Genomic DNA, 13,054 nt, shown 5'->3' with positions numbered 1-13,054 from the left:
TATTTATTTTTTGAGAGAGAAAGAGAGCATGAGCAGGGGAGAGGCAGAGAGAGAGGGAGACATAGAATCTGGAGCAGGCTCCAGGGTCTGAGCTACCAGCACAGAGCCCGAGGCAGGGCTCGAACCCATGAACTGAGAGACCATGACCTGAGCTAAAGTCAGTCACTTGACCAACTGAGCCACCTGGGTATCCCTATTTGACTTCAGTTTCTGACTCTACATGGACACTGGCTTTAACCATGATTTTGATTTTCCATCTAACCCCAGTGCTTCCCCCTTTGTAACTAGAGAATGTTTATTTCCTGGTAATTTTGCTTTAGGGTTAATAAGGTTTATTTTTCAAGCTTTAATTTTCCTAAAGTAGAAATCAGTCATTAATACCATTGAATACAGCAAGCATTAAGTAGTAACAGGAGCACTTTGCATGGAGCAGTCTTTACAAAGCAGTAGACTGTGAGATCCACCTGGCAAACACGATTTCCAGCGTGGAGCATCATTAGGCCAAATCAGGTGAAATTGCTGATATGTGACCATTTTTGCTTATAGAAATGGTAGAGTTGAATGGTTTTATGTACTATTAGTATCATAATTTAATCTTGATTAATTCCTGGACTGATTAGATACTTCTTTAAAATTCGCCTTGGAGCATCTCCGTGGCTCAGTCAGGTGAGCATCCAACTCTTGATTTCAGCTCAGGTCATGAGCGCAGGGCTGTGGGATTGAGCCCTGCCTCAGGCTCTGTGCTGAGTGTGTAACCTGTTTAAGATTCTCTCTCTCTCTCTGTCTCTCGCTCTCTCTCTAACTCTCTCTTTCTCTCTCCCTCTCCCTCCCCCCTCTGCCTCCCTTTTCCCTGCTCATGCTCTCTCTTTCTCTAAAAAAATTAACAGTAAATAAAATTCGCCTTGCATTTTTTTAAACTTTAAAAACTTTTAGGACCATGGGGGAGAATAAGGGGAAAAATAATTTGGGAGAGGGAGGGAGGCAAGCCATGAGAGACTCTTGAATGCTGAGAAGAAACTGAGGGCTGATGGGAGTGGTGGATAGGGGAGGGGGGGTGATGGGCGTGGATGAGGGCCCTTGTTGGGATGAGCACTGGGTGTTATATGGAAAGCAACTTGACAATGAACTATTTAAGAAAAAAATTAAAAATTTTTTAATGTTCACTTTTTTGAGGGGAGGGGAGAGAAAAATAGAGGGTGAGTGAATGAATGAATGAATGAATGAATCTGGAGCAGGCTCCAGGCTCCAAGCTGTCACCTCAGAGCCTAATGTGGGTCTTGAACTCACAGACCACCTTGCATTTTATGTAATCACAGCCCTCCAGAAATTCAGGCCAGCTTGCACACCAAACAAAACAAAAATACTTTGAAATTTTCTGCTGTCACATCTGAGTCCTTCACTCTAAAGAGTCATTTCAGTCACAGTCTCAGCCAAAGAGATTTCTCCAGAATTTTCATCTTTACCAGAAACCTCCATCTTCTTTCTTTATCTAAGATAAGATAGAAGAAAGAAAAACAGTTACTTGGCCATTTGTATGTGTGGAATTTTCCACGACCAGATCTCACTGCTGTGTGTTCATCAGGAATTTTTCCACTTTATTCATACTGAAGATGTGCCTCCCTCACCCCATCCATCTCTCCTTGCTCAGTAGACTTTTCCAGAGGAACTGCAGGCTAGGAGTACCTTGAATCATAATCGTTATTTCCTTGGCTGTAACTCTATCTCACATGTGATCTCCTTTATAGGGCTTCTACTTATAAATTCAGGTTTATTATAGAACAGAATGTCTTGAGCAAATTTTAAACCTAGCCCCAAACATGGATTAAAATTATCTTCTTGCCTGGGATTTGCTGGGGAAATGTCAGTTGCCATGCTCATAGATTGCTGCATTTTGATGTTTGGGGAGCTTTTGGTAGATTGGGCCAGCCTCCCAGCAGAATGCTCCTCTTCTTCCTGGCACTGTGGCTTCCCCTGCCATCCTTGTGTTGCAAGGTCCCCAGACCTGCAGAGTCAGCCATGTCCTGGGTGTCCCGAGTACACCGTGTCCAAATCCAGCCCATCTTTATTCCTTGGTCAGCACTCCTACGGCTCTGTCCATCATGTCTGTGAAGAGCAGTCCTCCATCATGTTCAGGACCACTGCTGCCGCCTCTGTAATCATCAGTCACCACGTGTGGATTTTTCTGCCCCTCACTCTTTCAAGTCCTTTCATCATTTTTGTTCCCAGTTTTAGTTTCTGACTTCATACCATCTGGGCCACTAGCCTCCTGACTGGTCTCTCTGCTTTTACTGTTTAGTCCATTTTGTACTCCGTTACCTGGGTTGACTTTCTGCCATGCGGATCTGGTCTCCTCAGTCCTTGGTGTAAATCCTTCAGAGGGTTCTCTCATCCTCAGGATAAAGCCCTCGCTCTTCTATGCACATAGCGCCCACCTTGGTCCTGCAGGGTATGTGTCTGTCCCATCCATTTCAGCATTCTCTCTGACTTGGGCATCTACCTCTGGGGCCCTTCCTCACCTGCTTCATGCTTCATCCATTGATTCCTGCTCTTACAGCAGATGGGGCTTACATACAGTATTCTGCGGGACACCTTTCTTTGCCCCTAATATTTGGGTCCTGTATGCATAGCTTGGTCCTGACACTTGCCTCACTGATTGTACTTGTTGAGCATGTGCTATGGGCCAGAGACCTTAGGCTAATTCTGTGGATGATACTTGGCTGCCTGTTGGTCATTTTCCATCCTTGATGCCAGGCACGTTTGAGGAGCTCAGCAAACATAGGGTGAAGGAGAGGACAGATGAATGATAGAATGTCTGCAGGGAAGCTCATGTCATGAGCTCCTGACACTCAAGGAAGCTGCTGATTTGTGCTAAGAGTTTGAGAGAGCTCGGGTCTGCTAATCTTGAAGCTTTAGCCCAACAGATCTCTTGTTCCTGAAGAACTGTTGCATGAGTTGATTTGTTTTTAGTACTTAAAAAGAAAGCCAAGTTACTGAATTTTCCTTTAGATAATTTCACTAGTTCAGTAGGCCAGGATGGTATATAGCTTGATTTTAAGTATGCCATGATTTCTGCATTACATGCAAAGTGGATTATATTGTATAACGTGTTTTATCTCTCAAGGAGTTATTTACCTGCCTCCAAAACAGAAGTGCCTTGGTAGCAGGAACAATGTTGTTCTAGCTTTTGTGGTCCCCGCTCTAGCCTGCTTCTTGATGCCTTGTTAGATGTTCAACAGATACTTGATAGAAAAGAAAGAATGAGTGGAAGGAAACTCTATCGTGGTCTTAGTGTTTTATGAGTGATTGTTGGCAGCCTGTACTTTATATCGAGAACGGGGCCCACAGGATCCTAAGATGTGAAATGGTGAGACAGTAGTATTATTGTAAATGATGAACTGTGATTTGGAGGGTTTTCATTTGATTTGGTTTTCGATATTCTCATGATCTCAACCACATTATCTCTTGCTTCCTGCATCTTACCTCTTCTTTCCCTCACTCCTTAAACCTGGATTCCCCCAAAGCCATTCCTATGCTAGTTTGGCCTGACTCATTTCCGGAGTCATTTCCTGCGGGCAGAGTAACACCCCATGGCCCCTCGCTGCACACCAGCATCTCTGTCCCCAGTACCTCTTTGGCTCCAGGGTTCCCTGAAACATGACTAGAGCATCCTGATCAGCCCAGAATTAGAATTCCCTTCCTTTCCCTTCTAGGCAACTCTTCCTTAGAGCTGGCCTTGAACCTGAAGGGGGGTTAAGTGGGGAATAAGTTTTAGATGCAGTTAGACAAGTAAGGGGCTGTTTTTGGAGGAAGGGACAAAATTGTTGCTTTTAAAGGCAGATTAGGAGCGCTGGGTAGGAGTTATAGGAAAGTGGTTTTTGACTGAAGAAGAACTCCAAGAACAGAGTTGGAAATTAGTTTATTTCCTTGCCAACACAAACTGATCAGTGGTGACTTTCTGGAGTATTCTGTTGAGGATTCTGAAGCCACATCCAGCATCAGCAGAAAAGAGTGCCACAACTGATTAGTGATGTCCGTCAACAGCCCGAGAGGTGGGGATTGGTTAGGAATACTATATATGGTGTTTGTTTATTCTTTTTCAGAATGTTTGTTGAGTTGATTTTAGACAGGTGTGTGCCAGTTAATTTTCTAACGACAGAACACACTCCTTTGCATTGGGAATGCTCCAAAGGAGATCAGATGACATGATAGAGTTGTAAGGCTTGGGGAAGGCTGAAGCTAGATGATCTCTATGATCGCTTCTAGCTCTAAGATTCTCTGATTCTCAGTAAAAGATAAAAAGCAGATGAGGGATGAAAATAGAGCTGCTTGGCTCTTCCTCTTCTGTATCCTCTGTGTTAGTTGCTGTAATATCACCAAGGCTATCACCAAGCATATATTGTCCTGGTTCAGCATCAAAGAAGGCCATCTGGTTGCATGACAGAGAGCCTAGCCAAGTCACTGAAAAGGAAGGTGAACTCCCCACCATTATTAAGGGTCTGATGTTCATGTTGATCTATAGAATTTCAGAGGACTAGCACAGCTGAGTATTGGTTTATACCCAGGGATTCATTTATACATGGTGAGGTCAGGCACACAGGAGACAGTAGTGGGTTTGCTGCTTCTCCAGAACTTGAGGACCAGGACACCATGAGATTGGACTTCTTTGGTCAAAGCAAGGTAGGGCTGGAGAAGTAGGTTGGTAGTCATGACGAGAATGCCCACAGACTGGATTCCCTCTTTGCTGCCTTCCTGACTTTTCTTGGTATCTACTCACACTGCCAATATGGTGTAAATAGTTTGTCTTCCCATGTGCATTATGCTTCCCTACATCCCTCTTTCCATGTTTCCTTCCGGTCTTTTTCAGCCCCTCACGTCTTAATTGGAGAGTTGGATTTAGATTGAACTCTTCCCAATTCTAGATGTCATTGCTTTTTGTTAGTTTGTGGTCCCAATTTTTCTGTGGTTGGAGGCCTCAATAAGTAAAGATGGGTCAACTGGTCCATTCATTTATTAGTGTGATTTGATTACCTTATGAGTCAGTCACATTGAACTTTGAGTATAGGGTAGTAGAGAACAGTACAAACTGAAGTTACAAGTTGTCCTGCTAAGTCCAAGAATAAGGTATTAAGAAGAGCAAGCTTAGAATTTTGTAGGGCTGAATTCTAAGATGGCTCCTGTGATTCCAATGGATGTGGGACTATTGGGGAACTGTGACTACTTTTCATTACGTGTCAAAGACAAAAGGATGTTGCATATGTAATTAAAGTCCCATATGAGTTACCTTTGGGTCAGCTAAAAGGGAGATTATTCTGGGTGGGATGAGCCTACACAGGTAAGTCCCTAAAAGAGAGTCTAGAAGTCAGAGACTCTCTCTTCTGCTGATCTCGAAGAAGCAAGTTGCCATGAGTTCTCCAGCTGCAAGGAAATGAATGCTGCCAACAACCACATAAGCTTGGAAGGGGACCCCAAGCCTCAGATGGGAACACAGTCCCGGCTGACACCTTGATTGCAGCCTTGTGAGACCCTGAGCAGAGGACCCAGCTAAGCTGTGCTTGGATTCCTGCCCTATGGAAATTGTGAGATAATACGTGTTGTTTCAAGCTGCTAAGTTTGCGGTGGTTTGTTCTACAGCAACAGAAAACAAATTTGGTGACATACAAAGAATCACAATGCAAAGCCATCTGGGCATGCTAAAATTGGTACAAAATACCTCAGGAGGCAGAAATCTCTGGGTGGGGGGGCAGTTAGGGAAAAGTTTCATGAGGTCATTGACTTCTGACTTTATTCCTGAGCTCTTAAGGCAACCACGTGCCATCCATTCAAGCTGAATCCCTCTCTGTGCCCTTGCTGCTGCTTGTGTGTGAGCCGCCTGTGCTCTGCTCAGACCCTCGCTCTCGGCTGGTGCTGGTTCCTTTAGGTCTCTCAACTTTGGTGACACACATGTCCATTCAAGTAAAGGGCTCTCTGCTGTACACAAATAGGTAACTAAAGGTGATTCAGAAGAAAATTCACTATTTTCCGGTATGCCATTGTCATGGGAAAACATGGTGGTCTTCAGGTTGAGCTGAGTTTCAGGGAGAAAAAGGGAAGTTCCTAAGCATCACTCAGGTCGATCTTGTTGGTTAGGTCTGACAAGGTAATTGGGGCACAAGGGCTCTGGGGCACATCTTGCTCCTCTCCAAAGATGGTTTTGGCTCATTTATCTCTGTATCTACACCATTCGCTGCTTCACAGGTTCACACATCCTGCACATGTCCTATGCAGAGCACTGCAATGGTGGGGGGCGCGCGGGCTCCAGCTGAGGCCCCTCACCACAAGGAACTTGGCAGTGGCCTTAGGATAAGGAGCCATCTAGTAAGGATGGATATACAAAAAAACACTGTATTAAGTTAGGTTTTGGATGAAAATCCTGAAGTCGTCATGTTTTTCCCCCTCAACTTTGCTTGCATCAGCATTATGTTTCCTAAGGTGGTTGATAAATTGTACACAGTTCAGTCCTATATGATCTATTTCAAAGACATAGGAAACTGTTTTTCACGTCCTGCTTGGTCATTCAAGATGTTTGCTTTTCAGAATTCAGCTTTTCTTTTTCTAGGATCAGCTTACTGTATCAGGTTTCATGAGAATTTCATAAATCATGCAATGTACTTGAATCATCCATTCTCATGTATGCAAAACATAGCACAGAGGTTTTTAGGCATTATCAGGCCTGAAATAAATATGTAATTTAATGGTTTTGTTCCTAAATTCCATGTGGATTACAAACTCCCTTTTATATCAGTTAAAGTCCTAATGCGAAAGGTGCTTGGAACAAGAAACACGAACAGTTTTGTAAATTAAAGTTGAGATAGTCGTAATCTTCCAGACCTGTTGAGTAGCATGGTCATTTCCCCACCTGCTCGGACAAGCAGATATTTTGCGGAAGTTGCATCTGGATTCTGTGGCCCTGGGAATAGAGAAATGGCTCACTGGCTGCTCGTCTAGTACCTGGGAGCACTTCCCAGCCTAAGCCCTTCTACTGATTCCTAATTCCCATGGGGAGCTGTGCCTGGCCCACATGTGAGCAGGTGGTTGTATTGTCCTCTGAATCATCTGGTCTAAATTAGGTTTTCTGACTAGTCATGCACTAAGAAATAAATATAATTGCTCATAAAAAGGGATTTATTTAAAAGGTTCTGAACGTACACAGAGTGTTCTCGAATCTGCCAACTCTTGAGAGATGGTAATAGTGCAACCTGTCTTGTAACCTAATGGGCTCCTTGAGTAAATGGACTAGTGCTTTCTTCTTCATTCTTTGTCTGCAGCCTGGGGCTGTTTTTCCCAGTGCAGCTGACACAGGCAGTGGACAAGCCCACTGCCTTTGTCTTGGCATCTGGGGCTTCTGTCACCTGAGTGCAGTGGGATCTCCTGACAGTTGCCACATGAACACCTTTTAGGACATGCTTGCTTTCAAGGCATATGGCTGCGGAAGGGAGAAAATCTTTATACCACCAAGTGGGGAAGATAGACTCCACTTTGGCTTTGTGAGGGGGTGTAGGTAGAGTGAACTCCGTGGAAGTGTCTGTATCTACTGGGCACTTGACCTCTCTGCTCTGGGCATGCTAACCCTTCTGCCTCCTCCTCCTTGGCTTACTGCTGGGCTTCTCTTTTCCTTTTCCTTTTCCATGAAACCCTTCTGTGATGCCTTCTGGGGACCTCTCCCTAAAGGTGTCTGAGGGTGTGGCCTTTTTACCTCACAGAATATTTGTAACTGTTTGTCCTCCCTGTCCTTCCTCACCATGGGCAGGGGCCTCCTTAAGAAGCAGACTCTTTTTCAGGGCGCCTGGGTCAGTTGAGCATCCAATTTGAGCTCAGGTCATGATTTCATGGCTTGTGAGTTCAAGCCCCTCTTGGGGCTCTGAGCTGTCAGCACAGAGCCTCGATCCTGCTTCTGATTCTGTGTCCCCCTCTCTCTCTGCTCCTCCCCTGCTTGCATGCTGTCTCTCTCTGAAAAGTATACATTAAACATTTTTTAAAAGCAGAGGTTCTTTCTAGTTTGTATCTGTGTCCCACTCTGAGCACACACCTTGTACAGTTCCTGGTGTTTGCTAGGTCCTTCATAAAGGAAGCTGGTTGGCCAGATGGTGTTGGGGGGAGAACAGTTCTGTGCAATAAGGATAAGGCAGAGAAGTCCTAGAATCAAAAGCTAGAAAAGCAGAAGGAAAGAGCCACAGAGATGTGGACAGTTAGACGGCATTCTTGGCTTGGCCCGTTTAGGCTGCTGTATGAGATTCTAATGGGAATTTGGAATGATTAGCCCTATTCTGGGTATTTGGGAGGGTTTGCTGGGAACCAAGTGCTCTACATTCCTGATGAGAGTCCTGTGTTTCTCAGGAATAAAGTCTTCCTTTGTGGGGCTTACTTTTTTTTCTTTACATAGAAGGCACAGTGCTAAGAGCCCCAGAAGACAATTGCAGAATGTCCTGGTCCCTCCCCCTTGAGATGATAAACTTTCTAGCATACGTATCTGAGCTGGCATCCCCTGTTTCTCTGTGGCTTTTTCCCTTTTAGCCTCATGCAGCGTAGGAAGTTCACCCTGGCGGTCCTCTGGGTGCTGGGTGATCTCATTTGTTCAGTGTTTATGTGAAGCCTGTACTGCATGTACAGCTGTATGCCATCAGCTTCCTTTATTAACTAGACCTAGCATAATATTAACAAGGGAACGTGGCTGTTGTATCAGATTATGCCTTGAAGGTCTAGGGTGCTGAAAAAGCTGACTTCATTGCACAGCCTCTGCCCTTTTGGAAAGCTGGACTTGACATTCTCTCCCCTATTTCCACGGCTGTTTTCATGCCAGTGTGTTGTGCCAAATCCCCATTCACCTTCTCATGTACTCTGGACTCTGCTGGTGGATGGGTGTCAGCTGGACAGAATGCTATGCATCGAGTCTGGCTGTGTGTGTGAGTGTGTAAGATTCTGACCCCAAGCAAGTGTCACCATCATTTGCTATAAAGAAGGGGTCTGGAGGCAGATTGCTCACTTGGAGTTTTATAAGTACACAGGGCTGTTGGTGATACTCGGGCTGGCTTTGGATGTTGCTTCCCTAGATATAGCAGAACATGGGAGAGAGATCCTTTTTATTGGAAGTTCCTGTGGTTCTGGAAATGTGGCAGCATTCAAGGACAGATGGGTTTAAATTAAAATTCCTTTATCAGACTGATAGACTTTGACATGTGATTTTCTCTGCTGCCTTTTGTTTAGCTGACTGCTAGCATCATAGAGTGAGGCAGTCGCTATGTCTTTTTCTAACATACCAATGATTAAGATTTGGAAGCAGTCTACTTCAGGCACTTTATATTTCCAGGGAGAGAGAGCCTTCCTTGAGTAATTGTGTCTTGCTTTCTGATTTTTCTTTTCAATGAGAAACTAAAGAGACAGATTTTTTTTTTCTGGAATATTTTCATATCACTTGTGTTTTAAAGATGTGAAAAGGTGAAGGCATTCTACTATCTGAAAAGCCTCGGTAATTTGGAGTGGAAGCCCTTTGGCTCACACTGGAAGTCATGTGTCTGACAAGGTTCCTTGTAGAGCTCTATAGCAGAAGGTGTTGCAAGGATTGGCTGGATTCTAGGAACATAGCTCTTGACCTTGAGAACCTCTGCTTTTTGAGAGCTACCAGCCTCCCCTGGGGGAGGTTTAGCCATGTGAGGGTGGGAGATGGGAACTGTGACTTATAGTGTCTATGCCTGGACCCACCGAAAGTGTAGAGGCTGAGGGGTGCCACTGCCAGGGCATGGCTCCCCCTAACCTCGTACACACTAGGCTATCTGTGCAGGGAAGAGGAGGTGTGTGGGCAGGACAGGTGACTTGGGATCATGAGGATGGGCTATATTTAAGTTTAAGGTAGAAGGCTACCTATATTCCCATCTGTTAATTCCTTCCCTTCTCAGCCATGTGATAACTGAAATTACTTTGTAATATATCAGACTTAAAAGTATAAAGAGTAATACAAATGGACCCTGGTGTGCTCAGCTTAAGGTAAGAAACATTACCAACCCCCACTTTGGCTTTTCCTGGCCACTGTGTAAAATGGTACCTCCTCCCAGACTTGGCTTGTACTCGCTTCATGCTTCTCTGTAGGGCATACATAGCATAGTGTGTCCTTTGATGTGTGTTACTTGGTGGTGGTTTTGATGAGGGGAACGAGGGGCAAGCTGAGTGCAAAATACAGGCTGCCCCTCCTACCCCCCCCCCCCCCCCCGGGGAATACATGTGATATGTGATGTTCCTTGGACACTCCTGGCTACCCAAGAACAAAGGAAAGAGGTTAAGGGGCTTGCCATGGTGATGTGGGAAACTAAGGCAACTGAAAAGTTAAATTCCCGCACTGCGTCCAGCCTACTGACAAGTCCTTGAAACTGGTGGAAGGGCCTCCTTCCAGGAGCTCAGCTGCCTGGATGATGATGCTTTTCTAGGGGCAAAAGAGAACCTTAGCTTAACATTATCTCAACTTGGAGGATCCTGTAAGTCAACTTCCTTTATCTCAACTGCCCCAAGATACATGCTGGCAGTCATACTGCAAGCTTCTGGCCTCCCAATAGGGATCTAAAGGGTTTCAAGACAGGTTTCGCAAAATGCTAATAGATGATGTTTCTCCAGGAACAGCTAGCTCCTCAAGGTCCTGGAGATTTTACTTCCAAAATTCGTTAGGGACTTACTCTATCCCTGACCCCCCTCTCAACCTGAGGGTATATAATGAGTTAACCTGTTATGACCCCAGTGTAGATCTTCCTGCCCGAGGGTCCTGTCCCTATACTTTAATAAATCACCTTTTTGCACCAAAGACGTCTTCAAGAATTCTTTCTTGGGGGATCGCCTGGGTGGCTCAGTTAAGCGTCTGACTTCGGCTTGGGTCATGATCTCGTGGGTTTGAGCCCCACGTCGGGCTCTGTGCTGACAGCTAGCTCAGAGCCTGGAGCCTGTTTCAGATTCTGTACCTCCCTCTCTCTCTCTGACCCTCCCCTGCTCACACTGTCTCTCTCTCAGAAATAAATAAAAAACATTAACAAATTAAAAAAAATTCTTTCTTGGTCATTGCCTCCAGACCCCATGAAACCCCCATCACCCCAGAACTTCATCAGTTTCTTTTCTCCCTGTAGTGGGGCAGGGACTTCATCCATTTTATTCAGTCTTGTCTCCAGTGCCTAGGACAGGATCTGGGCACAGAGTGTTGTGCTTGTGGTGCTTATTTAAAGGAGTGAATAGAATTAGGTGAGATCCACTCAACTGCTAATGTGGCCTGGTCTGTCCGTTTTCACTACTTGGTAGTACTTCAGTGCATTGAGATTGCTTATTGGTTCTCAAGTTGGTCCACACGTAGGTTGAGTCCAGTTTCTTTGGAATTGTAAATGATGTTGACCTGCACATTCTTGTGCATTTGTGTGAATTTCTCTGTGGTACACTCAGAGGAGTGGAATTGCTGGGTCAAGGTGGGGGTTGGATTTATTCTGTCATGGGCTGTGTGTTTTCCAGCCTGAGTCAGGACTGCTACTATTGAACACAGCCATCTTGCATTCACAGCGGGTTGCTTTTCAGTAGCTGAGACTTTTGTTCTGAGTCTCCTTCTCCCTCAGGTCCCAGTGGTGAGTGACCATGTGACCTGAATGGCTGGGGACCCTAGTACCAGATTCTTTGGGCTAGAAAGGGACCTTTCCTTGCCTCATTGCCAGCAGCCCTCTGGGCCTTGCCTCTGTGACCCTGCCTGTTCTCACTCAGTGTCCCATTCAGGGCTGGCCTTCTTGCCACTGGCTACTAGAACCAGAAGATGCCTTAGAAACCTTCAGGTCAGGGGCGACTGGGTGGTTCAGTTGGTTAACCTCTGATTTTGGCTCACGTCATGATCCCATGGTTCGTGGGTTCGAGCCCCACATTGGGCTCTGTGCTGACAGCTCAGAACCTGGACCCTGCTTCAGATTCTGTGTGTCCCTCTCTCTTTCTGCCTCTCCCCAACTTGCGCTATGTTTGTCTCTCTCAAAAATGAATAAACATTAAAAAAAAAAAAAAAAAAAGAAACCCTCTAATCAGGTCTTCCCATGGCACTCATAGAGAAACTGAGGTTTGGAGGGCTGATGTGACTTGCCCACAGCCTCACAGCTACACAGTGCCTGAGCTGTGGATGTAGAGAGCAGGTGCTTTCCAGTATGAGCAACAGGCCCAACACAACATGTGCAAACAGCCACACTCTCTATCTGTGGCCAACCTGGCACTTCAGTGTGTCTGTGGCTGACCTGATAGAAGTGTATGGCCCTGTGTGCGCAAGCACGCCTCCCTCCCTCCCCTTGGTGACCCTCCACCTGCTTCCTCTGTGGTGACCCTGCCTTCACAGCTGGCCCTGTTGCCATTCCTTCCGGCCGGGACTCGCTTCAGCGCTCCTGCTCACTCATGTGCCGTGCTGTGCTGGCTGCGGAGACTCTTCCCCCGATTGTGTGGTAACCAGCACCCCTCCCCCACCTCTGAAAAGCACTCCTGTGTTAACATTAGAAGGGACAGAATGTCCCCAGGACTCGTTTGCAGCATCTCAGACGACATGGACTCCTGGGCTTAAAAGAAGCCCATTTGGGAGTTAAAAATTGTGCCTTGAAAGCCCTGCTTTTGCAACAAAACTTCAAGGAATGGGTTAAAATCAACCCATTGGAGTCAGGAAAAATGTCTCCAAGGTGGAAATCTCTGGGCTGACTCCTAATCTGACTGCTCTCCCACATCTTCAGCTGTCTACAGCCTGCCGTCCACTCGGGGTCAGGTGCCCTGAACCAGAGATGCTTGTCCACAGGCTGGCCCCTCCCTGGGTCTCCACGTGCAGGCGTGTGCCCTGCCCAGTGCTCCGTGCTCCCTTTATCCTTTACCAGGCCTGGGACTTTCTTGTTTAAGTAGATCTCCCTGGCGCCCTTTCCCTCTGCCCTCATCCCCACCCTTGGCCTTGCTGCTTGCCTGCCTGCGTCTGCCCTTGGCCTCTGAAAAAATCTCCCTGTCATGTGGCTCTTATGTCATCATTGGAGGAAAACCTGGAGTCCCTCCC

The 13,054-nt window shown here is 46.0% G+C and overlaps 1 protein-coding gene across 3 annotated transcripts in view; it reads left to right on the top strand.

The window, feature by feature from the left end:
* FHOD3 (formin homology 2 domain containing 3) overlaps nt 1-13,054 on the top strand; it is a 467,989-nt gene that overhangs the window by 217,961 nt on the left and 236,974 nt on the right. The gene's annotated exons all lie outside the window — the stretch shown is intronic.

Source organism: Hyaena hyaena, unplaced genomic scaffold (assembly GCF_003009895.1).
Source record: "Hyaena hyaena isolate Hyena2069 unplaced genomic scaffold, ASM300989v1 scaffold_150, whole genome shotgun sequence".
Taxonomy (NCBI): Eukaryota; Metazoa; Chordata; class Mammalia; order Carnivora; family Hyaenidae; genus Hyaena; species Hyaena hyaena.
The sequence above is the reverse complement of the archived record's forward strand: the minus strand, read 5'-3'. Positions and strand labels throughout refer to the sequence as shown.